Source organism: Xenopus tropicalis, chromosome 6, assembly GCF_000004195.4.
Source record: "Xenopus tropicalis strain Nigerian chromosome 6, UCB_Xtro_10.0, whole genome shotgun sequence".
Taxonomy (NCBI): Eukaryota; Metazoa; Chordata; class Amphibia; order Anura; family Pipidae; genus Xenopus; species Xenopus tropicalis.
Genome location: NC_030682.2, coordinates 12,161,760 through 12,187,441, shown reverse-complemented (window position 1 = coordinate 12,187,441; position 25,682 = coordinate 12,161,760). Strand labels below are relative to the sequence as shown.

General features: G+C 44.9%; 1 long non-coding RNA gene across 1 annotated transcript; it reads right to left on the bottom strand.

The window, feature by feature from the left end:
• Window positions 1–14,666: 14,666 nt before the first annotated feature.
• On the bottom strand, window positions 14,667–25,408 carry LOC116411468. Its single transcript, XR_004223115.1, has 3 exons — window positions 25,085–25,408; window positions 16,503–16,598; window positions 14,667–14,744 (listed from the first exon to the last, which is right to left on the bottom strand). It is a non-coding gene; the product is annotated as an uncharacterized LOC116411468 (long non-coding RNA).
• Between the last annotated feature and the right edge of the window lie 274 nt (window positions 25,409–25,682).

Below are 25,682 nucleotides of genomic sequence, written 5' to 3'. Positions count from 1 at the left end.
CCCACCACCCAATCACTCAAGGGCCCACCGTGTACCCAATTCAAGGGCCCACCACCCAGTCACTCAAGGGCCCCCCGTGTACCCAACTCAAGGGCCCACCACCCAATCACTCAAGGGCCCACCGTGTACCCAACTCAAGGGCCCACCACCCAGTCACTCAAGGGCCCCCCGTGTACCCAACTCAAGGGCCCACCACTCAGTCACTCAAGGGCCCCCTGTGTACCCCACTCAAGGGCCCACCACCCAGTCACTCAAGGGCCCACCACCCAGCCACTGCTACTTCGCACTCAGCCTACTGCTTCTGTTGTGCAACTTAATTCACTGTTAAAAATTAAAGATGGCAGTGGAGTAGGGAGCATTGAGGGCTGGGGGGCAGCTCACTCTTGGGCAAGTGGCAGGGCCCAATAGGGTTGGGACCAACCGGGATATTTCCCACTATCCCAGTGGGTCAGTCCGACCCTGATCATAGCTTCCAGCTTTCTAACTATTCACTAATATACGATGTAAGGATCCTATTGAGACACTTATGGATTAAAAGAGAAATATTTCCTAAATAAAAGAATGTATAACATGTATAAAATAACAAGTTAAATGAGAAGTATTGGCTAGAGCCCTGCTGCCACTCATTGGGTGCCGTGGGCGATGTATTGAACAAAATACACAAAAAAGTAAAGTTGTGGGAGCACCCCAAGGCTAAATACGTACACAAGTGAGACTGATGTGGGCAAATTAACTACAAACATACAGAAGAAAAGAAAGGGATTGATCAATGCACATTCCCTGGCCCCCTGTTCGCTAATAAATCTACTATCTATTGCTAGTGCATGTATTTTCAAAAACATCATTTCCTTTTGATTTGCTGCTCTTGCGCTGGGACTGGAGCACAGGGGGTTAAGCCTTAGGGGATCCATATAAGCCACGATTGCTTGAACGGAAAACTTTTTTTTATTGTAAAATGTTTTTTTCTTCCTTCTGTACATTAACCTTTGCCTCAGGTTCGACCTCTCGTCCACATGGTACGGCCCAATGAATGAAGCCAAAACACCCCTACATACATACGAGGAATAGCTCAGTCCTCCCCACCCCTCCATTCTGTATCCTAATGCTGTACTGAATAAACAAAGGGAAACTAACCCTACATATCTGCTATATCTGCTTCTCAGACTTTATATCAGGGGTCCTCAAACTTTTTGGACAAGGGACCGGTTCACCTGGGGGGCCAAGTATATGGCTGCGGGGGGCTGTATCCGGCCCGCGGGCCGTAGTTTGAGGACCCCTGCTTTAAATGGTGACAGAATTGCTTTGTGACTTCAGAATTGCACATAGGCCCCTATAAGAAGTAGCAGAAGATTCCGGGCCCATTACATTCCATATAACCGGATACTCACGTTGTCGCTGCACTTGGCCGTGGCTTGGCCCATATCCAGCAGGCAGATTTTTACCTCCTAGAAAGAAGCACAGAATGTATTATGGGGCTGATTTAGCAAAAACACAAAAATCGTTCAATAGAAGCCAATGGGAAGAACTTTATTTATTTCCCAAGTTTTTAGCCTCATTAGAAATCAGTGGAACAACGTGATTCTCGCCAGTGTGTGACTTTCTTTCTGAGACAAACAGTATACGGGAATATTCAATTTTTTTCTTATACGGGACATATTGTGTGGAAATATTATATTGTGCCAGTGAACTGTACTAAATATAGAAGGAATTTGCTAGTTTGCTAGTAGTGTTTTGGGCTGATTTATTGAAAATTTCTCCAAAAACCCCACTAGGCCCGCCCATCTGTCCCACTTCCTGCTGCTTCCTGTCCCAGGCTGTGCAGGGGGGCCGGCGGCACTCAGTACACTGCACTGTAGGATAGGAACCAATCAGCAGCTAGAGAGACCTGATAGGGAACTGAAGCCTGTCTGTGTGCCTGCAGGGCTGTGATTGGCTCTCCCCCTCCTACTGTGTTTCTGGCAGGGACCGCTAGGCCACGCCCACCCCTCATTTGAAACACAGACAGGGACCTGAGAGGATCTATAGGGAGCTCCAATAAAGGGGCCATTTTTACAGATAGCATAGTCTCTCATTTTTATTTTGTTGAAACCACGTTTCCACGAATGTCAGATATGTATCAAAAAATCCAAACTGAAAAAGCAGGGGCGGGAAAAACCGTCGCAAAAAACGTGACTTTTTCAACCTGTCGCACAAAAAGCAGCGCCAAAAATCCGAAATCCCCCAAATCTTCAAAGCAAATAGAAGGAGCCTGTCATTGGTCTCTACGTGATCTCCAAGTCTTAGCTGGCGGATTCCAAAATGTCACCGAAAAACGCTTAACGTTTCAGGGTTTGGGACTTTTTCAGCATCTCAAAACCCAGATCTGAAAAACTCGCGGGTGAGTTAATTCCCCCCTTAAAAGTAGGACTTCAGAATGTCCAAATTACGAGATAAAAAGTCATCATTTATTGGAGTTTTTTCTTTTTTTGGTCCCAATGCTCTTCCGTAGTTTAGGGGGCTCTGCATTGCGCATTTAATAATGTGACATTTCTTATCACAATATCAAACAATCATTAAACGACGAGGCCTCATTTAATAAGCAATGTGTGTAAAACAGCCCAGGCCCATGGGTTCTTGCCCCGTGTATGTTGCATTGTGGGTTGTGCCCTAAAATGGCGGTTTTGCTTCTGGATTGGCTCATAAGCAGCTGTGTTTTGCTTTGAATACAGCCCTGTGTGCCTTTGGCATTGCCGCATACAGAGGGGGCAGGGTGTCAGATAGTGCCCCCCCGCCCCAGGAAAGCCCATTAGTTTGTGTGTCATTCACCAATAATATTAATGGTTTTCCCGACTATAAATACTACTGTAAATGGGTTGACAACTGGGTAAATACCCTGGTGATCTCAGTCACTCCCATAATGCTGTTCTGCTTTTGATATTTTAGCACATTAATATAAACTTTCCCTACCCAGGGCTGCCCAGCCGGAGGCCAATGGGTTAGCTGTGGCCCTACATTGAATTCCTAATGCCCCCAAGTCTGCTCAGAGGCTCCATACACGTATTTGTAGGACACGATCAGTTTAATAGGAAGGGGAATATAACCAACGTACCCCATCTGGATTTAGGGGACAGTCCTTGTTTGGGGGGTCTTCAGAGATCAAACATAGCGTTTCCTGGACAGTTACTTGTATCCGCAGAGCTTTGTTGGGGGGTCCCTAGGCAGCAAAATAAGGAAAAATCACTGTATCAGTTTTAGAGCAAAATGCTGGAAATATCCTGTATAATATTTGAAGCAAACATGAGGCAAAACCTGGGGACGTAATGTGGTCACAAAACTCCTCAGTGGCTTCTAATTAGGGATACACCGAATCCAGCTAAAATCTTCCATGAAGGATTTGGGGTTCGGCTGAATCCCAAAATAGTGGATTAGGCACATCCTTACTTCTAATATCCTTATCATTTACAGTAGGGGGTACATTACCCCTTATAATACATGAGTGATACTCAGAGTTCCCTGTATAACTCAGCCTGCAGCCTTGTGCCTTTATATGGGCACAGAACCCCTCAGTGACTGCTAATATCCTTATCATTTACAGTAGGGGGTACATTATCCCTTATAATACATGAGTGATACTCAGAGTTCCCTGTATAACTCAGCCTGCAGCCTTGTGCCTTTATATGGGCACAGAACCCCTCAGTGACTGCTAATATCCTTATCATTTACAGTAGGGGGTACATTATCCCTTATAATACATGAGTGATACTCAGAGTTCCCTGTATAACTCAGCCTGCAGCCTTGTGCCTTTATATGGGCACAGAACCCCTCAGTGACTGCTAATATCCTTATCATTTACAGTAGGGGGTACATTACAAGTTGCGCTTTATAGTATTAAATAATGAGGTGCAGCTGCAAGAACATAACATACACAAGCACAGGTGTATCACGTAACAAGAGCTTGTACCTAAATGGATCAACAAATGACGGGAGGTGTTTGTCTGATTAGACTGGGAGCAGGGCCGGAACTAGGGGTAGGCAGAAGAGGCAGCTGCCTAGGGCGCAACGATTGGGGGGTGCCAGACAGGAGCCTCTCTTGCCTACCCCTAGTCATCTTTCTCTGTCATTGCCCCCGCCGCTTGTCATTAGCGGTGGAGGCAATGACCGTTCAGATCGTGCCCCCCCTCGCACCTCTCCCCCCCTCGCTTGTGCTTTGGCACGTTCGGGGGGGGGGAGTGGCCGACCGGGATGCCTACGGAGCCCAATCAGCTTGGCCCGCCCCTGACTGGGAGAATGGGAGAAATTAAAGAGCAGGCTGAATGAGGCAAAAGATTTATTTTTTTTTATTTATAAACAAATTTGAGATAATTGTACATGTGACTTAATGGGTTAGAAAATTAACTTAGTTGTATTCTAGTGTAATCTGCAAATGTTTCTCTTTTTTACTTTATGTACTTACTGTACCAGCCCAGAGGTTCCGCAGCCCTATAACAGTAATGATCCAGGGATTCGAACTTGCCCCCAGCAGCTCCCCATAATGGAGCACAGATCTGCCCTGCTAAAGGGCTGGGGTCACTTTGTGCAAGTAAAGAAGCCCTAAACAGTGTAGCATTTCTTGGGAAAACATTCAAAACCCATCAGTTAATAAAGCTTCTCCAGCAGAATCCTGCATTGTAATCTGTTTTTCATGGGGCTAGCCATATTCTTCATTTCCCAGGGTGCCACAGCCATGTGACCTGTGCTCTGATAAACTTTAGTTGGAGTGAACCCCCCCCCAGCAGCCGATCAGCAGAACAATGGGAAGGGAGCAAGATAGCAGCTCCCAGTAGGTATCAGAATAGCACTCAATAGTAAGAAATCCAAGTCTGGCTTGGGACTCCTCCAGTTACATGGGAGTAGGAGAAACAATAGGTTAGCTGAAAGCAGGTCTAATGTGTAGCGCTGGCTGAAAGCTCAGACTCAGGCACAATGCACTGAGATGGCGCCTACACACCAATATTACAGCTACAAATACATTTGTTGGTTCAAGAATAAAAGGTTAAATGACAGAGGGAATTATTTGCTGTGTAACAGTGTCATTTAGAAATAAAAAGTACCCCATAAAAATCATGGCAGAATCCTTTTAATTACCCTAGCAACCAGGCAGCAGTTAGGAAGTCAGAATGGAAAATGAATAGCACACTGCCTTATAAGTGCAACGACACACAGAGCTACTTAGTAGCAGCTACTTGTCGTGGCTATAAAACGCCTGAAAATAATAATCGACAGATAAAAGACTGGAAACTGTCCCTGCTAAAACACACGTAGAGACAATTATCAGTATTGTCTTTTGTAGCTGCAACAAGTAGGAACAGAACTTACCGACTGGGAGGCACTCTCTGTGCTGAGAAGCTTGAATGTAAAGTTCCCATTCTGCCCGTTATTCAGAAGCTCAATCAGTCTTTCCACGGCGGCGTCCCGGTGCTGCTGTGATTGGCTATCCGGGCGTACTGGGGCGCAGCCGGCCAACGCAGCGCAAACGACGGCAGTCACAGTAACTCGCAGCCAGTACCTCATGGTGCCGCACTGCTCATTGCACAAGGGAGTGAGTGACAGACCTGGAACTGTTGCCGTCTCGCCAATGAATCTTCCGTGCTTAATCCTCGCCTTCAATTTATAGGTTAAAGTCAATAAGAATTGCACTTGTGCCTTCCTGGTTAACCCTCGAGGGGAACTGAATGCCACACTAATCAGTGTGTGTTCAAATAAACGCCCAGAGACAGTGGGGGTAAATGGGCATCAGAGACTGTCTCCATAGAGAGAAAGGTGCCTTATAGAGTTTAATTAAGAGTTCCATTACTATACTAATTTCTACTTGCCATTTTATTATTATTATTAACATTTATTTATAAAGCGCTAACATATCCCGCAGCGCTGTACAATAAGTGGGTTACATACATGGGACATACAGAGTAACATATAAAGCAATCAGTAACCGATACAAGGGGTGAAGAGAGCCCTGCCCAAAAGAGCTTACAATCTACAAATGAAGGTCTTACAGCAGTTTTAGTTTTACCTGAGCTGCCATTGTCTCTCTGGCTGACCTTACTTGTTAGCGGGACCCTGGAGGTACCTGAGGGGGGCAGTAGTTCCAGGGTTCCCCTGTGGCAATAGGTGGATATGGTTCAGGTAAGGAGGCAGGATGGACACACTGGCATTGAGTGCAACTATAGGGTCCATATACATTGACAACTGTAGTTGCTGTTGCACAAAAATGGATGCACTCATCGGGCACATTGGGATCATGGATAAAAGGGGTTGTTCATCTCGGTTGTGAGCAGGGTCGGTGGGGCCGGGACACTGAGAAAAAACCCGGTGGGCCCCAGTGGCCCAGACCTGATCCTTGTTGCTGCTTCCCCTGGCCGCCGACGTCCTCCCCTGGTGCATTTTACTAATGTTCGCTCAGGGGAGGACATCGACCGGATGGTGGGGGGCCCTGTAGGGGGTTAGGGGGCCATGGGGCCCCTGCGGCGGGGGGGGGGAATGAGGGACACGGCCTGCGGCCGTTGGGCACTTCACCCCCTAGTCCAACCCTGGTTCTGAGACCAATTGCAATAAGTCTTCATTTTTTATTATTTGCCGTTTTTGGATTATTTCGTTTTTTGCTCGGCAGTTCTCCAGTTTGAAATTTCAGCAGCCCTCTGGTTGCTATGGTTTAGTTTACCCTAGTAACCAGGCAGGAGTTTTGAAATAGAGACTGGAATTTGAATAGAGGAGGGCCTAAATAGCAAGATAAGAATAAAAAGTAACATAAAAAGTAACAAACAGTGAAACTGGAGCCTCACAGAGCAATCGTTTTTTTTGGCTGCCGGGGTCAGTGACCCCCATTTGAAAGCTGGAAAGAGTCAGAAGAGAAAGGCAAATAATTAAAAAGCAATAAAAAATGAATTCCAATTGAAAACTTAGAATATGAATAGGAACAGGCAAATAATAATAATGACACATTTATTAGTTGTTTATCTGGGAGATGTATAAAAAGTCCATGCTTTTCTGAAGCTGATGATGATGATGATGATGGTCACGGTATCAGTTCCCCTGGCAGGAAGGTAAATACACACTCCAAACACTGGGGCTGAACCCGGATATCGCTAATTTTCCTCTCCGTTCCCGCCTCTGTGTTGTCTCCTTTTAGGGTCCCCGCCTTGGATTTGCCCCTTGTCTGTAGGGAAGAAACGCGGGTTGCACTTTATCATTGTCGTAGACGTGAGGATTTCCCTTCATTAAAGGGGACCTGTCACTTTAAGAAATTATTCCAAAACCTTTCCTATCCTGTTAGTCAAGCAAAAGAAGCTTTACTTACACTATGTCATTTATTTGCTCTAAAATCTGGTGTATGAATTATCTAGGTGACATGTAGAAAGTGCTGAATGGACAGTGAAAGTAATTGTGATTGAAAATCCGATCTGCCAATCATATATTGCCTGCCCCGCCTCTATGCCTCAGGCATAGAGGCGGGGCAGACAATATATGATTGACAGCTCAGATATTAAAATGTATTTATTACAGGTATGGATGATTTAATAAAAAAAAATTTGGATTTCATGTTTGATTATTGACCCATGCATGGGGGACAAACCAACACCCTGCCAAGCCTTATTTCTTTTTGTTCTCATATAATGAGCCCTAATACGGCCAAAGGATAGGATCCAGCTGATTTGTGGGTGGCATAAATGGTTGAAGATTTACCGTAGCCCTTGGAAATACCTCCCAACATTTGTTCCCCCAAGTGACCTGTTTATCTTATTAGTTAATTGTATCTAAGTGCAGGTGTAGCTTGCCAAGTTTTTCTGGGCTCTCTGCTAAAAGCCCACTTATTTAATTAAGTTTGAGAAACATTGTATCTAAGTGCAGGTGTAGCTTGTTAACTTTTCTGCCAAAAGCTATTTTTTAATTAAATTTGAGAAACATTGTATCTTTTTTTCAGTTTTCAGTGCAGGTTCAGTGCAGGAGATCAAAGGGAAATGAGGGACTTTTCAGAAAGAATACGGGACTGCGGGCTTAGCTGTCCTGTGAAAATTGGGACAGTTGGGAGGTATGCCCTGGGGTACAGTAGAGCTTGGTTGTTAGTGCAAAGGGGCAAACCAAGAGGACCTGTTTTATTTAGTGCAGGACGGGAAGTGCCCCCCTGTCCCAGGATCTTCATTAATGACCCCCATAACCATATGCTATTATTGAAACCTGTATAGATCTACCACTGATTTAACTGAAAAATATCACTCTATCACCCAACAGTATAACCCATACTCACCTTTCGTTTAATGGTTTTGCACGTAATGGACTCCCTAATGGACTCGTACTCGGATTTATGCTCAATCACCAAAATGCATTTTTTAACCTATAATGAAAATAAAAGCATAGTTATATATTTCAGACTACATGATTTTCATATAGTATAACTATGGCCCCACCCCCCAACTCTGCTCCACCTATAGCCCCGCCCAGTCCATCCATTTTCCTGCCACCTGGCCCAACCCACCCATTCCCCCATCCCTTATGTCATAGCTCCCACCCCCAAATGATGTCATTTCCCGACCCCCAACCCGAAGGCCGTTATTAGTAACAGAAAAACCCGGCAACCCCCAAATCATTTTACAATTACCTAATATAAAAAATGATGTACAAGGAATATCCAGCTCCATGGAGCATTGTCCCCATGTAGAAATAGCAGTGAAAGAGTTCAGAAAACTTGAAAAAATTAACATTGTAATGTTGCACATTAAAGAAAAAACCCTCAATCTCATTGTTTTTATTCAAGTTTCCAGAACTTGAAATTTTGACATTTATCTATATATTAAAATAATGGAATTCCAATGGAAACAATTTGACAACGAAGACGTGGCAAGCTTCTATAGAAGTCAATGAAAAGTGCTCTTACAGCATTCAAGCTATTTTATTGATCTAGTCTTACTGAACAGTCAAATGTGTATAGTTAGCAGTATGCAGGTTAGCCAGCAGGTGGTGCTAAGTCCTATTGCAACTTTATATAAGTGAGTTTCTTGCTCTACCTCATTTTGGCCTGAGAATATCAGAGGCAGCAGCAGGACCTTGTGGCCAGACCTTTTGGGGAGGTTGCCACCTAGACTAGCGAGTGACAGCAGTGGTAAGTGAGTTGACTCCAGGAGTGAAAGGTATTGAGGATTAGTTAGAAAGGACAGCCTGTTGTCCCAACGAGGAGTGCTAAGAGAGGGGTAGAGCCCCTGAGGCGAAATCTGAGCATTTAGGTGTAGGTTATAGGAGGGCCTATGGGTGAAGATTGGGCACAGTATATATATTCAGCGCAGAGGGAGGGGTAAAGGTTCCTGGTGAGTAGTGAACCCCTGAAACAGCTAATGGCACTCTATTGGGGCGCCCTGGAGGCTTCGGTTGGAGACATTGGATGTGTGTGTGAGAAGCAGATTGAGAGAATCTGCAGAAGTTTGGTGCATTATATTACTGTTGCCTCATTTTCAGTCCAGCAGCTCTCCAGTTTGGAGTTTTAGCAGCTATTTAGTTGCTACGGTCCAAGTTACGTTGGCAACCAGGGAGTGGTTTGGACGAGAGACTGATATATGAGTAGGAGAGGGGCTGACTAGTCACAAAAAGTAACAATAACAATAAAACTGTAGCTTCATGGAACAATCGTTTTTTGATTGGTCAGGGACCCCTATTTAAAATCTGTAAAGAGTTGGAAGAAGAAAGCAAAACCAATTGAAAAGTTGCTAATATGCTAACATACTAAAACTTAACTTCAAGGTAAAAATCTGCTGTTTAAATCTGCCTCCTTGAGAGAAGTGGCTGGTAATGAAGTGTGTTTGAGTTGACTGAAGTCATGGGAAGATGCCTGCTTCTGTCCAACAAGGCCCTACATCTAATTGGGACAATAGTATAAGTGGCTGCTGTCCAAGGTTGATAGAAAATGTACTTTTCTCCCATAGGATGGTGTAGGTAGCAAGAGTACGTCCATATCCGCCCTCTGTATTATCCAACCAGCCACAAGCCTTGGATTGCATTACTTGGATTGCTCCTAAACCTTATGTATATACAGCTCTTAAGCACCTATAATAATATGATCACATCGCTTCGTCATTCCTCATCGTTTGTATATTTGCTCAGTGAGAGAGTAACAAGTTGGCAGTGTGAGAAAGTAATGAGTAATCCATTGTTATATATAAGGGAAAGCGTGACTGGGCTCTGAAGGAGAGGCCTCGGATAATCACATAAGGTACCAAACAAGGAAGCCAATAAGGAAACGTGGTGGGACAAATAGGCTTAAAGCTTATGGCACGGGACATTTATGACTAACGCCCATTTCTCTAGGCAGCTACTACATATTCATTGGCTATAACAAAAGGGGCAAAGGGGGAAAAGGGGAAAGTTGTGCTCAACCACTAAATTGTAAACCATTAGGCGGGGGTGCAATGAGGTTGTGACCACAAAATACATAGAAACTATAACAAAAGTGGCAAAGGGGGAAAAGGGGAAAGTTGTGCTCAACCACACCATTGTAAACCTCTAGCCCGGGAATGAAGGATTTTTCTGAGAGAGGAAGTCAGATACCCTAAGGACATGTTTACAAAAAAGGAGACAAGAAATCCTGTGTTTCTTTTGATAGAGGACTCAGTGCAGCGTTTCTGTGAGTGCTTTTGGCTGTATTTACTTTCTGATAAAGCTTACTGAGTTTTTACCTTTCCTTCTTCAATCTTAATACAATTTTTGTTTCCTTTTGTACCAGACCCCTACATGTGAGCAGCTGCTTTATAAAAAACCCTTTCCTTGTAAATATCAAAGTGAGTGATTGTGATAAGCAAAGTTAGCGGGGTAACGGACACACCTTCAAGGTGCTTTTATTGAAGGAAAAAACCCCCAAAAACTATTTGTTAACAGGAAATTCAGTTTAAACGTTAATTACAAATAATAATTGAAAAAAGGGAATTTTTGGCATAGAGGTCCATGTTATTTAATCTTAGAACTTGCCTACAGGTCCCATAACCCAACCAAGTGCCCAGTACTCACCGGCCCGTGATGGGTTTGAGTATCTTGGAGCCCAAAAGCAACGTTTCCTTCAGGTTTATTCTCGGAAGAAGAAATCATTTTCCTGACACTGTTCCACCCCTGGGAGTCCTGGGTCAGGGGGGCTCCGGTAATCAGGGGGGCTCCGGTAATCAGGGGGGCTCCGCTAAGCAAAGTAATGAAACCCAGTGGGAGGAGAAACCTTGCCCGGCCGGCCATTGCAGCTCCGATCTGGTTTCATGTTGGAGGAACCTGCAGTTCCGGGGCCCTGGCAGACTCCTATATTGTTGGCACACGTTCCCATCATTTGTTTCATGGCGTTGCCTCCTGTTTAACTGTTGGGCTCCTGTGCATTTCCCAGCTACACCGCTAATGTTACTAAGGGATAATGAGATTTGTCCAAAATTTGCAGATTTTTCCAACTATTTATTTGAATTCCATCTCTAAGGGGCACATTTACTAAGCAATTTTGAGAAAAAGTCGATTTTGTTTTCACTTTTAGATATTTACGAGATTTACGAAATGGGTTTTTGCCAGTACTCGATTTTTCTGATATTGTTTCTCGAAAAATTCGACAGGTTTAATCTGTCGAGTTTCATTGAGGCCTATGGAGGGTTAGAATAGTAGAGGAATAGAATAGTCATTGACATCCTGTCCTTGAAACATTTTCAAGGAGAAGTTAATCCAATCATTGTTTTCTGTTTCACTCAGTTTTAAGGATAAATTAATCCCATCATTGTTTTCTGTTTCACCCAGTTTCAAGGAGAAATTAATCCCATCATTGTTTTCTGTTTCACCCAGTTTCAAGGGGAAATTAATCCCATCATTGTTTTCTGTTTCACCCAGTTTCAAGGGGAAGTTCATCCCATCATTGTTTTCTGTTTCACCCAGTTTCAAGGAGAAGTTAATCCCCTCGTTGTTTTTTATTTCACACATCTTCATGGAGAAGTTAGTCCCTTTGTTGTTTTCTGTTTCACCCACTTTCATGGAGAAGTTAACCCCTTTGTTGTTTTCTGTTTCACCCATTTTTAAGGGGAAGTTAATCCCCTCATCGTTTTCTATTTCACACATCTTCATGGAGAAGTTAGTCCCTTCGTTGTTTTCTGTGTCACCCAGTTTCAAGGAGAAGTTCATCCCATCATTGTTTTCAGTTTCACCTACTTTCACCGAGAAGTTAACCCCTTTGTTGTTTTCTGTTTCACCCATTTTTAAGGGGAAGTTAATCCCCTCATAGTTTTCTATTTCATACATCTTCATGGAGAAATTAATCCCCTCATTGTTTTCAGTTTCAGTTTAAAGTGAAACATAAACACATTATTGTTTTCCTAGCGTGCCAGTGCTCCTAAAATGGCTGCTTGAGCACTTCCTGTTTGGGAACAGTAAAGAGGATTCCTGGAAACTAACATCTGTTGAAACTATGGAGGGTTAGAATAGTAGAGGAATAGAATAGTCAGTGACAGCCTGTCCTTGGCACATTTTTAAGGAGCAGTATTGTCAAGATAATGGGGCTCATTTACTAAAACAGCTGTTTTACCCAAAATGCACTGGTGTTTCCCAGATTTCCAGCATAACTGCATCTGAGGCAAGCAGGGACAATATTTTGCTCCAGATGCCCAAATTGCAGCCAGTTAGCCAGTAGCTTATACTTGGCATTTAGGATATCTCAGCATAGTATCAGTTTAGGACGTTGTACATATAAAATATCTTTACACAATACACAAGAACACAAGAATACAAGAATACAAGAAGAAATAGTCATATTTTTTAAAGTTTTATTGTGAATAATAGGAATGTAGAAACGGTGCCAGCAGAACGCCAATGCGCTACACGAAATAGGCAACAAATGTTATATTCTGGCTCTATCAGACTTGAAAGATATTCCTGGGTCCAATATAACATTTAGACATTAAAGGAGAATGCCTATTTTGACGTGGGTTTATTGTATCTCCCTATACAAGCTATGAGCAAGAAGGGGGCTGTTCCTGCTGGATTGTGCCTAACAAAGAGGAATATCCATGTAAAGCCAATGCACAGGGGAATCTCAGGGAAGACTTAAACTGCTATGATAGCCACCATCCAAGAGGCTTGGGAAACAAATGAAAAGGAAAGTAACTATACACTAACCTACTGACATTCCCATTGGATAAGTACAAAGTCCAACTTATGCTTAATGCCCCATTCAGCCCCAAATAAACAGCTTTTTCCATTACACCTGGATCCCTCTACATGATCTGCTTTGTATTACAATGGGGCAATGTATATATTTTGCTTGATGGGACAGAGGTAAAAGACTGGCCCTGTGGTTGGCCAGTTAATAGATCATGTACCTTCCCACCAATTATAAAGTGCTAATATCAATATGTGATTATCTGTACATAAGTCACGATATGTGCGTCTTGTTTGCCCCAACAGAATATACCGCCCCCTATTGAAATGTCCGTATCACTTCCTGGCGTTACCAAATAACCCAAAGAGGCAGGACAGGCACGACATAGAATTGGAATGGAACGTGGTTGTTTTCTGGCGAATTACGACTCTGGACACATTTGCTCTCGCCAGAAGGCTGCCGTTCCTGGGTGGGATTTGTTCTGCTATGTTTCCTTTCAGAGGGAGTTTCTGTGGAAGTAACATAATATGTTTAATTTCTGTATATTGGTACAGTACATTTGTTAGAGCCCTGTCACATGACACAATACAGCCAGTGAACACTCAGGGACATTTTTATTAAGGGAGACATATCATATAAAAATTATGAATGTACCAGTGAATTATATGAATTATATGAATTATAATTGTACCAAAACCCTACTAGTCCCGCCCATCTGTTCCACTTCCTGCTGGCTGAATCCTCTGGATGTGCAGGGGGGGGCGGCGGCACTCAGTAAACGGTACTGTAGGATAGGAACCAATCAGCAGCTAGGCTGACCTGATAGCCTGTCTTTGTTTGTGTGAGTGCAGGGCTGTGATTGGCTCTCCCACTCCTGCTCTGCTTCTGGCAGGGACTATTAGGACACGCCCACCCTTCATTTGAAACCCAGACAGGGACCTGAGAGGATCTATAGGGAGCGCCAATAAAGGGGCCATTTTTACAGAGAGGATTAATGTTTAGCCCAAAGGGAAACCAGCACCGTATATTATTTATAATTGCCTACAGGATTAGGGTTTTTTCCATTTATCCAATATGTCTACTTTAATAGAGATGGAGCAGAACTAATCTGTGCTACAGGTACGGGGAAGCCAGTAATCACGCAAAGCCCTCTCTGGCTAAAATGGTGTTTGATGAAGACATTGACTTCCAATATAGTCTTTCTTGGCCAAGTCAACAACCTGTTGTCCTATATATGGAGCACAAACCCTGAGGGCCATGAATCTGCTCACACATGGTCTAACTGTCAGCCCTAGTAACGATGAGCCAGCACGGGAACCCAGCCAATCAGATTGCTCTAGGTTTGTGTATATTACTTTTTTCCAACTTGGTGGGAACAATGGGAAATGTGGTTATTTCTAAAGAACCTGTTGTATCTCTCACTTGTAAATAATGTGAGATGCTTTAATATAAAGCTTTTATTACTATGACCTTTATTCTTCTTTCTTTTATAAGTTGTGATGCACCACTATACAATTACACAAAAAACTGAAAAAAACATAAGAAAATGGTTACAAACCTCTGAAGTTACTGAGTCACAAGAGACTTTGATTTCTCTAGTTTTCAGATTAGAGGTCAATGTGCAGTTTTTTACCACCTGTAAAACAATAAAGACAAAATGATTCCTATATTATAGGGACCAATTGTATTTCTTATATCATTAATATGTCTGTCCAGGGTATGGGCCTGTAAAGTATCTGCCTTCCATGCACAACTGTGGCATTTACAATACCATGGCTTATAACTGTGTTGCTTGGGCAGCTTATCTTTATAGGCCCTATGACTCAAGGGCTGGTTACTTGGCATCAGGTCAAGGTTGGCATTGACTTTTCCCCATACTACATGGAGCAAAAATGTACCTGCTTGTTAAAAAGTGTGGACAGCAGCAGATGGAGGATCGGGTAAGGAGTTAGTTTGTGTGGGTTGTGGTGCAGGGAGGTGAGGGAGATAGAGTGGACATTAGGAAAGTGGTGGGTGGGGGTGAGAGCACTATGGTGCATGGAGGTGAGGGAGATAGAGTGGACATTAGGAAAGTGGTGGGTGGGGGTGAGAACACTATGGTGCCGGGGGGTGAGGGAGATAGAGTGGACATTAGGAAAGTGGTGGGTGGGGGTGAGAGCACTATGGTGCAGGGAGGTGAGGGAGATAGAGTGGACATTAAGAAAGTGGTGGGTGGGGGTGAGAGCACTATGGTGCAGGGAGGTGAGGGAGATAGAGTGGACATTAAGAAAGTGGTGGGTGGGGGTGAGAGCACTGTGGTGCTGGGGGGTGAGGGAGATAGAGTGGACATTATGAAAGTGGTGGGTGGGGGTGAGAACACTATGGTGCAGGGAGGTGAGGGAGATAGAGTGGACATTAAGAAAGTGGTGGGTGGGGGTGAGAGCACTGTGGTGCTGGGGGGTGAGGGAGATAGAGTGGACATTATGAAAGTGGTGGGTGGGGGTGAGAACACTATGGTGCCGGGGGGTGAGGGAGATAGAGTGGACATTAGGAAAGTGGTGGGTGGGGGTGAGAACACTATGGTGCAGGGAGGTGAGGGAGATAGAGTGGACATTAGGAAAGTGGTGGGTGGGGGTGAGAACACTATGGTGCTGGGAGGTGAGGGAGATAGAGTGGACATTAGGAAACTGGTGGGTGGGGGTGAGAACACTATGGTGCTGGGAGGAGAAGGATATAGATTGGACCCTGGAAAGGAAGTGGGTGGGATAAGGAGAGATTATGGATGTGTTGACAGAAAAGGCAGAGAAATAATACAAGAAGTTATTAGTAAAGCAGCGGGAATGTGAAATGGGGCAAAGGAGATGAATCGGAGTAGATGCAATGCTATGAAGGGGCTGGAGCCTGGCAGGCAGGAGAGCTATGGTAATGGGATCTGGTTCTGTAATAGGATTATGAGGCAGAATAAGGAAGAAGTGTAGTAGATGTCATGGTTGGTTAGAGTGGTTGAGTGATGGAGTGGAGCAGAGAGGGCTGAGGGCTAGGTGCAAGGAGAAGAATGAACATGGGGCTATGGGGCACAGGGGGAGACAGTGGACATCTGGGAAGGAGTGGGTGAGTGGACTGAGCATGGAGGTGTGGAGAGTGAATGGTCATTGGGGGAGGAGTGTGGAACAGAAGAAGGGATTTGTGAGTCAGAGGAGGAGTGGGCATAGTGTTATTGTTGTTCAATGTAACTTGGATGAACTTTGGCTTTAAATCAGTCTATAAATTGTAGTATGTAGGAGGGGGGGACAGAGCTTAGCCGGACCAAAAAGAACACACACGGAATAACTAATTCATAGCTAGCAATACATTCACTTTAACTGTGTACTGTACAAATAATATCTGATGAATACAATGAATTGGTTCTACTTACACCATTCTCTTTATAGGCACACTTTGCAGGGCTTTGTTGTTTACTATTCAGGCAAACAGTCTCTTTGATCATAAAATGCAGTTTACCCCCATCACGCTGAAAAAAAATGAGAATAAAGAAATTCATTTTTTTTGGATACAACATTTGTGATTTTGTGGGGGAGGTTGGACTGCACTTTGTGGGTCTGTGGAGATGTGATTAGAGTAATTCTGCAGTCCCTTTGGACCTAGTGGCTTTGGACCTAGTGGCTTTGTACCTAGTCCCTTTGTACCTAGTCCCTTTGTACCTAGTCCCTTTGGACCTAGTGGCTTTGTACCTAGTCCCTTTGGACCTAGTGCCTTTGTACCTAATCCCTTTGGACCTAGTGGCTTTGTACTTAGTCCCTTTGTACCTAGTGGCTTTGTACCTAGTCCCTTTGGACCTAGTGCCTTTGTACCTAGTCCCTTTGGACCTAGTGCCTTTGTTCCTAGTCCCTTTGGACCTAGTGCCTTTGTACCTAGTCCCTTTGGACCTAGTGCCTTTGTACCTAGTCCCTTTGGACCTAGTGCCTTTGTACCTAGTCCCTTTGGACCTAGTCCCTTTGTACCTGGTTGCTTTGTACCTAATCCCTTTGTACCTGGTCACTTTGTACCTCGTCCCTTTGTACCTAGTCCATTTGTACCTGGTCGCTTTGTACCTAGTCCCTTTGTACCTAGTCCCTTTGTACCTAGTCCCTTTGGACCTAGTGCCTTTGTACCTAGTCCCTTTGGACCTAGTGGCTTTGTACCTAGTCCCTTTGTACCTAGTGGCTTTGTACCTAGTCCCTTTGGACCTAGTGCCTTTGTACCTAGTCCCTTTGGACCTAGTGCCTTTGTTCCTAGTCCCTTTGGACCTAGTGCCTTTGTACCTAGTCCCTTTGGACCTAGTGCCTTTGTACCTAGTCCCTTTGGACCTAGTGCCTTTGTACCTAGTCCCTTTGGACCTAGTCCCTTTGTACCTGGTTGCTTTGTACCTAATCCCTTTGTACCTGGTCACTTTGTACCTCGTCCCTTTGTATCTAGTCCATTTGTACCTGGTCGCTTTGTACCTAGTCCCTTTGTACCTAGTCCCTTTGTACCTAGTCCCTTTGTACCTAGTCCCTTTGTACCTGGTCACTTTGTACCTAGTCCCTTTATACCTAGTCTCTTTGTACCTAGTCCCTTTGTACCTAGTCCATTTGTACCTAGTCCCTTTATACCTAGTCCCTTTATACTTATTATACTAGTGCTCCTGTTACACACGAGGTCCTTACACCTTCCTTGTGCAGGAGCACACAGTGGCCATGGGTTAACTGAATATACAGGTGGCATCTCCAAAGTGAATTTGGCATTTTGGGCCATTTTGGGGAAGGAGCTCCTGTATAGCTTCTTATAGTATAACCATCCCTATCTCTTAGCATGGAGCCAATTCTCTCAGGAATCAGGTTTGGGGTTGGCACAGTTTGGTGTCTTTAAAAGTCCAGCCAATAATATAGAACTACCTTGTGAATGAAATAGACATTCTAATGCAGTAGTTCCAAAACTGTGGGGCTCATAAGCCTGTTTTCGGGGGCCCAGCTAAAGGACCAGTTAGGGCCAGATGTGGGGAGGATGTTTATTTGTTTGCCAAAATACTCCTGAAAGCTCATCTTGGATGCCAATGAGAGCAATATCTGGGTGGACAGTTCTTTGATATTCTTGGAAGTATGGCTGAAATGCTGGTACAGCAATGTTTTTATTTGTTTACAACCTTGGGGGCCCTAGACAATGTGGACTTGGCCCATACTAGTCCAACAACCACTTTTCCACTGGTTTGAATTGTAGACCAGGCATTTAGTCTGAAACAGCAGTATTCGGCTATATTTTCCCAGGATACTTTATGCTTTCCCCATGGTGGAATGTTGCAAACATGGACTCTAAAGGCCCAACAGAGAAACTGGGGTATTGGAGAGTTAAGTATGTGACATACTGATGCAGCCAGCAAGTTTTGTCTCACTATGTCCAGACACCATTGTTTGAGTGTTAAATCGTGCCTCTAGATGGCACTAGAGTGCAAAGACTTGCCAGCAAAACACAATAGAAAACTCCATAGACCATGCGCCACCTGGTGATGAATTTTGGTATTTTATTTTTTTTTGTGTTAATGGGAAGAGACATCACGTGACAACTTAGCTGCATCTGTACAATGTGCTATAATATTAGAGACCATCTAAACTGCACTGAATATGTTAACAAAAAGAAATATCATTATGACTTCAATGGGCAGTTTTTACAGTGCAAATCCATCAGCCGCACAAATCCCGTGCCAGATGGGTCCTGCTTGTTTATTTAACTTTTATCAAGCTTATCAGCCTGGTCGTATTTCATGCAGAGTGTCGCACCCAAACCAGCCATTGTTCTGTATTTGTGTACATGCTATTTCTTAGATTTCAACCCTCTCGACTCTCCCCGGCCTCTCGTTCCTGCCTGTGTAAACACTGCCTCGCCGAATGCACAATAACGCTCTCATTAACCTTTGTCATATGATATGAAAGAAACCAAGTCTATGTTCTGTATTTATCAGCAGTTATTGAGACATAAGCTCATTTCATAATCTGTCTGGCCTGCAGATACTTTCGGTGATGACTACTTCAGTTATTTCCATGCAGAAGCCAATACCTCAGCCTTTCCCACAGTTACATATGTGGCACAACACTATCACCCGATCCTTTTGGCTACAAACTGTTCTGTCCACATGTAGGAACCTTGGAAATGGGTGGGCCCAAAAAAGATGGCAAAGTAAGTTAGGTTGATAGAAGTCAATTTCAGTCTTTCCAAGACCTTCCTCAAGATGAGCCAAGATGAGGGAAAAAACATGCCACCAATAGCAGATCAGCTTTAACCCCCAGGAGAAAAAATAAATAAAAAGAAATATATAACTGGATTGGATTATTATATAATTGGATTATTTAATATTATTTCCCACCCATTCTTTTAACCCAACCCTACAAAATATCTCTTTAAACTTATATTTAGTGATGAGTGAATCTGTCCCATTTCGCTTCGGCGCAAAATTTGCGAAACGGTGAAAATGTTGCGTGTCGAAAAAATTGACGCCTGCGGCTATTCTTTTGTCGTCCAGTTATTCTTTTGCTGCCCGCGGCTATTGTTTTGTCGCTCGGCTATTCTTTTGTCGCCTGCAGCTATTGTTTTGTCACCCAGCTATTGTTTTGTCGCCCACGGCTATTGTTTTGTCGCCCAGCTATTCTTTTGTCGCCCGTGGCTATCGTTTTGTCGCCTGGCTATTCTTTTGCCGCCCGCGGCTATTGTTTTGTCACCCGCGGCTATTCTTTTGTCACCAGCTATTCTTTTGTCGCCCGCAGCTATTCTTTTGTCGCCCAGCTATTCTTTTGTCGCCGGCTATTTTTTTGTCGCCTGCGGCTATTGTTTTGTCGCCCGCGGCTATTCTTTTGTCGCCCAGCTATTGTTTTGTCTCCCGGCTATTGTTTTGAAACTAAGCTCCGATTATAACTGATGACATCACTAAGCACCATTAATAAGGATATAATTTACAGTTTGATCCCATAGGGAAATGACCAAACTGTATATTATATGTGTATATACTGATCATATTCTATCTAAAGCTACCTATTTTCAAAAGAGAAAGCCTTTTGTTATTGGTTGCTATGTGTTATATGCTCCTGGGCAAACTTAATCCCTTTTATTACATAAGTGGGATAGTAGATTCTCTTTGATACCTGTTGCACACTAGTTATTAAGCAACTGATGGCAACAGTGGTGAGTAGCCCAGGGCCAATGATCATCAAGAAAATACACAGTGTATCATATTTAGATGATAAGTAGATAATGAGGCACTAGTAGAAGGCCCAATCACAATGCCTGGGGGTCTCCACATCTGTATCTACTGTACTTGGGTTATAATGAGACTTGCAGTCCTATTGTACCTGCAGGGATAGATATTGGACATATTGGACTCTCTCTGAATCCAGTGCAGCCTTTATCACGGGAGAGGTTACTTTAAGTCAGGTTCTGCGGTTGCTGGGATTTCCAGATAACATTCTGGTTTAATCCTTCTTTTGATTTTGAGTTTAAAGCCCTTACGGAATGTGGGTCCTGCCTTACTGGTCCCAGAACAGTTACATTCAGACCTAGTTCCTTGTACTTTCTCTCTTATCCTTCCTTTTTATTCCCCTTCCATTTGTTATCGGGGTGGGACAGCTTTGCATTGCACCTAAGTACCTAAAGGATTAGACTTCATAAATCTCTGGCAGAGAACTCTGTCACCTTCTGTTATTTGTCTAAACCCCAGTGGTTTAAGGCCCATACAAAAGTACCATCTGCAGGTGAATGCAATTACTTTAGTATCGGTATACAAGTTAGTAGGAAAATAAATTGCACAATTAACTGTGGATAATAGCCTCTGGGAAGGGACTGGGGCTGTGGGATAGCAGGTATAGTAGGGAGAGATGGTGCCTATAGTAGCAGTGGGGGGATAATAGCCTCTGGGAAGGGACTGGGGCTGTGGGATAGCAGGTATAGTAGGGAGAGATGGTGCCTATAGTAGCAGTGGGGGGATAATAGCCTCTGGGAAGGGACTGGGGCTGTGGGATAGCAGGTATAGTAGGGAGAGATGGTGCCTATAGTAGCAGTGGGATAATAGCCTCTGGGAAGGGACTGGGGCTGTGGGATAGCAGGTATAGTAGGGAGAGATGGTGCCTATAGTAGCAGTGGGGGGATAATAGCCTCTGGGAAGGGACTGGGGCTGTGGGATAGCAGGTATAGTAGGGAGAGATGGTGCCTATAGTAGCAGTGGGGGGATAATAGCCTCTGGGAAGGGACTGGGGCTGTGGGATAGCAGGTATAGTAGGGAGAGATGGTGCCTATAGTAGCAGTGGGGGGATAATAGCCTCTGGGAAGGGACTGGGGCTGTGGGATAGCAGGTATAGTAGGGAGAGATGGTGCCTATAGTAGCAGTGGGATAATAGCCTCTGGGAAGGGACTGGGGCTGTGGGATAGCAGGTATAGTAGGGAGAGATGGTGCCTATAGTAGCAGTGGGGGGATAATAGCCTCTGGGAAGGGACTGGGGCTGTGGGATAGCAGGTATAGTAGGGAGAGATGGTGCCTATAGTAGCAGTGGGGGGATAATAGCCTGTGGGAAGGGACTGGGGCTGTGGGATAGCAGGTATAGTAGGGAGAGATGGTGCCTATAGTAGCAGTGGGGGGATAATAGCCTCTGGGAAGGGACTGGGGCTGTGGGATAGCAGGTATAGTAGGGAGAGATGGTGCCTATAGTAGCAGTGGGGGGATAATAGCCTCTGGGAAGGGACTGGGGCTGTGGGATAGCAGGTATAGTAGGGAGAGATGGTGCCTATAGTAGCAGTGGGGGGATAATAGCCTCTGGGAAGGGACTGGGGCTGTGGGATAGCAGGTATAGTAGGGAGAGATGGTGCCTATAGTAGCAGTGGGGGGATAATAGCCTCTGGGAAGGGACTGGGGCTGTGGGATAGCAGGTATAGTAGGGAGAGATGGTGCCTATAGTAGCAGTGGGGGGATAATAGCCTCTGGGAAGGGACTGGGGCTGTGGGATAGCAGGTATAGTAGGGAGAGATGGTGCCTATAGTAGCAGTGGGGGGATAATAGCCTCTGGGAAGGGACTGGGGCTGTGGGATAGCAGGTATAGTAGGGAGAGATGGTGCCTATAGTAGCAGTGGGGGGATAATAGCCTCTGGGAAGGGACTGGGGCTGTGGGATAGCAGGTATAGTAGGGAGAGATGGTGCCTATAGTAGCAGTGGGGAGATAATAGCCTCTGGGAAGGGACTGGGGCTGTGGGATAGCAGGTATAGTAGGGAGAGATGGTGCCTATAGTAGCAGTGGGGGGGATAATAGCCACTGGGAAGGGACTGGGGCTGTGGGATAGCAGGTATATTAGGGAAAATGGTGCCTATAGTAGCAGGGGGGGGATAATAGCCTCTGGGAAGGGACTGGGGCTGTGGGATAGCAGGTATATTAGGGAGAGATTGTGCCTATAGTAGCAGGGGGGGGATAATAGCCTCTGGGAAGGGACTGGGGCTGTGGGATAGCAGGTATAGTAGGGAGAGATGGTGCCTATAGTAGCAGTGGGGGGATAATAGCCTCTGGGAAGGGACTGGGGCTGTGGGATAGCAGGTATAGTAGGGAGAGATGGTGCCTATAGTAGCAGTGGGGGGATAATAGCCTCTGGGAAGGGACTGGGGCTGTGGGATAGCACGTATAGTAGGGAGAGATGGTGCCTATAGTAGCAGTGGGGGGATAATAGCCTCTGGGAAGGGACTGGGGCTGTGGGATAGCAGGTATAGTAGGGAGAGATGGTGCCTATAGTAGCAGTGGGATAATAGCCTCTGGGAAGGGACTGGGGCTGTGGGATAGCAGGTATAGTAGGGAGAGATGGTGCCTATAGTAGCAGTGGGGGGATAATAGCCTCTGGGAAGGGACTGGGGCTGTGGGATAGCAGGTATAGTAGGGAGAGATGGTGCCTATAGTAGCAGTGGGGGGATAATAGCCTCTGGGAAGGGACTGGGGCTGTGGGATAGCAGGTATAGTAGGGAGAGATGGTGCCTATAGTAGCAGTGGGGGGATAATAGCCTCTGGGAAGGGACTGGGGCTGTGGGATAGCAGGTATAGTAGGGAGAGATGGTGCCTATAGTAGCAGTGGGGGGATAATAGCCTCTGGGAAGGGACTGGGGCTGTGGGATAGCAGGTATAGAATCCCTAAGATGGGATTGCATTTACTGGTTGCACAGCACACATGTACTAGGCACCATTGCCGACCTGTACAGACAGCGCTGTAGGAGGAAGATGCAGCGGATCCTCTCTGACCCCAGCCACAGACTTTTCACGCTCCTACCATCAGGCAGGCGGTACAGGAGCATCCAGACTCGCACCAGCAGATACAGAGACAGTTTCTACCCACAAGCCATCAGGCTTCTGAACTGCTGACATTCTGCCTCCCCATAACTACTGGACTCTTCGCGGTGTCACTTTAAGCCAAGCCACTTTAAATCCTCACTGCACAATTTCAAATATTTCATTGCATTTTTTTTTATTGTAAATACTTGTACCTTTATTGCTCACTTTTATTATATTTATTATTTGTATTTTTTTTTTTTTTGTCTATGTAAAGTTGGGAGGAACACGGGTCACAAAAATTTCATTACAGTAATGATGCTTCATTGTTATTTGTATATGACAATAAAACTTGAAACATTGGTGTGGCTGGAATGTTCTTGGTGCACCCAGCACATTGTCCTGAGCAGGTCTAGTTGGGCAGACCAGACCTGCTAACTCACAACCCGACCTGGACTGGCTGGCCCGCTTATCAAGCATGAACCTTTAACCCAACCCAGGGAGCCACTCAAACCAGAAGTGACTTCACCAGTGGGGCAATGTGATGTCACTCCAGAGGCAAATCATGTGTGTCAGGGGGGAAACCTGGTACAGGTTCAAAGAATCATGATCTTTCTGCCTGAAACATGACCTGGGTATTCCTCAGGTACATGACCCGATGCCGGACTTGCTAATTGCACCATTCACAGTCTTCTAAAAATCTTGAAACTTTGTGCCTTGCCCCCACTCCTATAACAGCCCCTTTTGAAACCCTTATCATGAGATAAATTAGCTCTGAGATCTAAAGTGAGGCATTGACCATATCAGCAGATCATTAATAAAATAATAATTCAAGTTAATGATGGCTTCCACACAATGGTAGGGTCCCTAAGTTATTACATGAGTAAATATATCACCGGGCTAAGGGCCGTATAGACATGCTGGAGAGGTCCAGTTGCCTAATATTCCCACTGCTGTTGTTAGGGGAAGAGGCCCCAGTAACAAGGGGGTGATTGGACGGGTTGTCATAGCACGTTTAGCAGGAGATACAGAATGCAAGATGCCCAATGTGCTTGTTTATCACAAGGAATTGTGCGTAAGGGAATGTTGGCATGGAACCCTGAGGTAAAGATGGCAGCAGCAAGGGGCAACTGTGAGGGCAAATAAATACTTGTGTACTGGCATAACATGAAATATAAAATAGATGTGCAATTTAGACTATAATGAGAGCATGATGTACAGCCCCCTGACTGGGTTAGGGTACATTACAATGTTGGTCTCACCATTTGGAAGGCCCCATACGGTGCACTGACATCTCCAGTATATAATTCCCCATCCACCCTTTGTGGGTGCCCTCGGTCTGCACCCAATGTACCTACCCCAGATACCATTTCTATCCGCCAGGCACGGGATAAGGGACTATACATGAATTTTCCAGAGTCAAGATCCTGGGGTAGGGGCTACAGGATATTTCCCATATCATACTATTACAAAGGAACTGTTATTTTTATGTAATGGTTATTGCTACATTCAGAAGCCATGTTGTATGTTCCATTCACTTTAATATTCTTTATTCCTAGACCAACTCCCACTCCTGGTGGAGCATGTTGCCTAGATGTTCCTACTAGTAATTGTTGCTTTATTTTTAATGTACCCCCGACATTGCACAACAACCCTTGCACATTATCATCTCCCCTGTAGGAAACAGAAGAAGACAACCTACCTGTGTGTATTGTGGGTCAGTGTTGAGAAGCCTGAATAGGAAGCTGCTGTTGCGTCTTGCATTATAGATATCTATTGCCTTTTTAATGGCTTCAGAATTAGGGCTGCTCAGTGTTGATCCGACCAAGGGTGCAGTATGTATGGGCACGGCACCTCCAAATAGCAGCAGTAAGTAGCACCATCTCTCCATCACTGAATGTCCTGCTGGTTTGCTTTGCTCTTCTGACTGTGACCTTTCTTTGTGCCGAATTATCCTCTGTGTGCCAGGAAAGCCTACTGCCCTGTAAGCTCCTGCCCTAAGCTGCTCCACACTCCAAAAAAAGTCTAACAGCCACTCAGACAAAGGGAGAAGGTAAGAGCCTTAGACTTGGCCTGGACGCCTTCCATGGCATCAGGTTTCCTTGTCCTACAGAGCCCAGCACTCTATGGTGGCACCATTAGGCACACAGCCTTCCTACAAGGCTTGGGGAGATTTGTTTATCTATATTAGAATATGAGTGCAAAGTTGGTCAAGTGACAACGGCTTATTCACAGTATATCTTGGCATGGGCGACATACATTTGTGCATAATGGGCAAACAAAGGAACCACTAAGGCTGC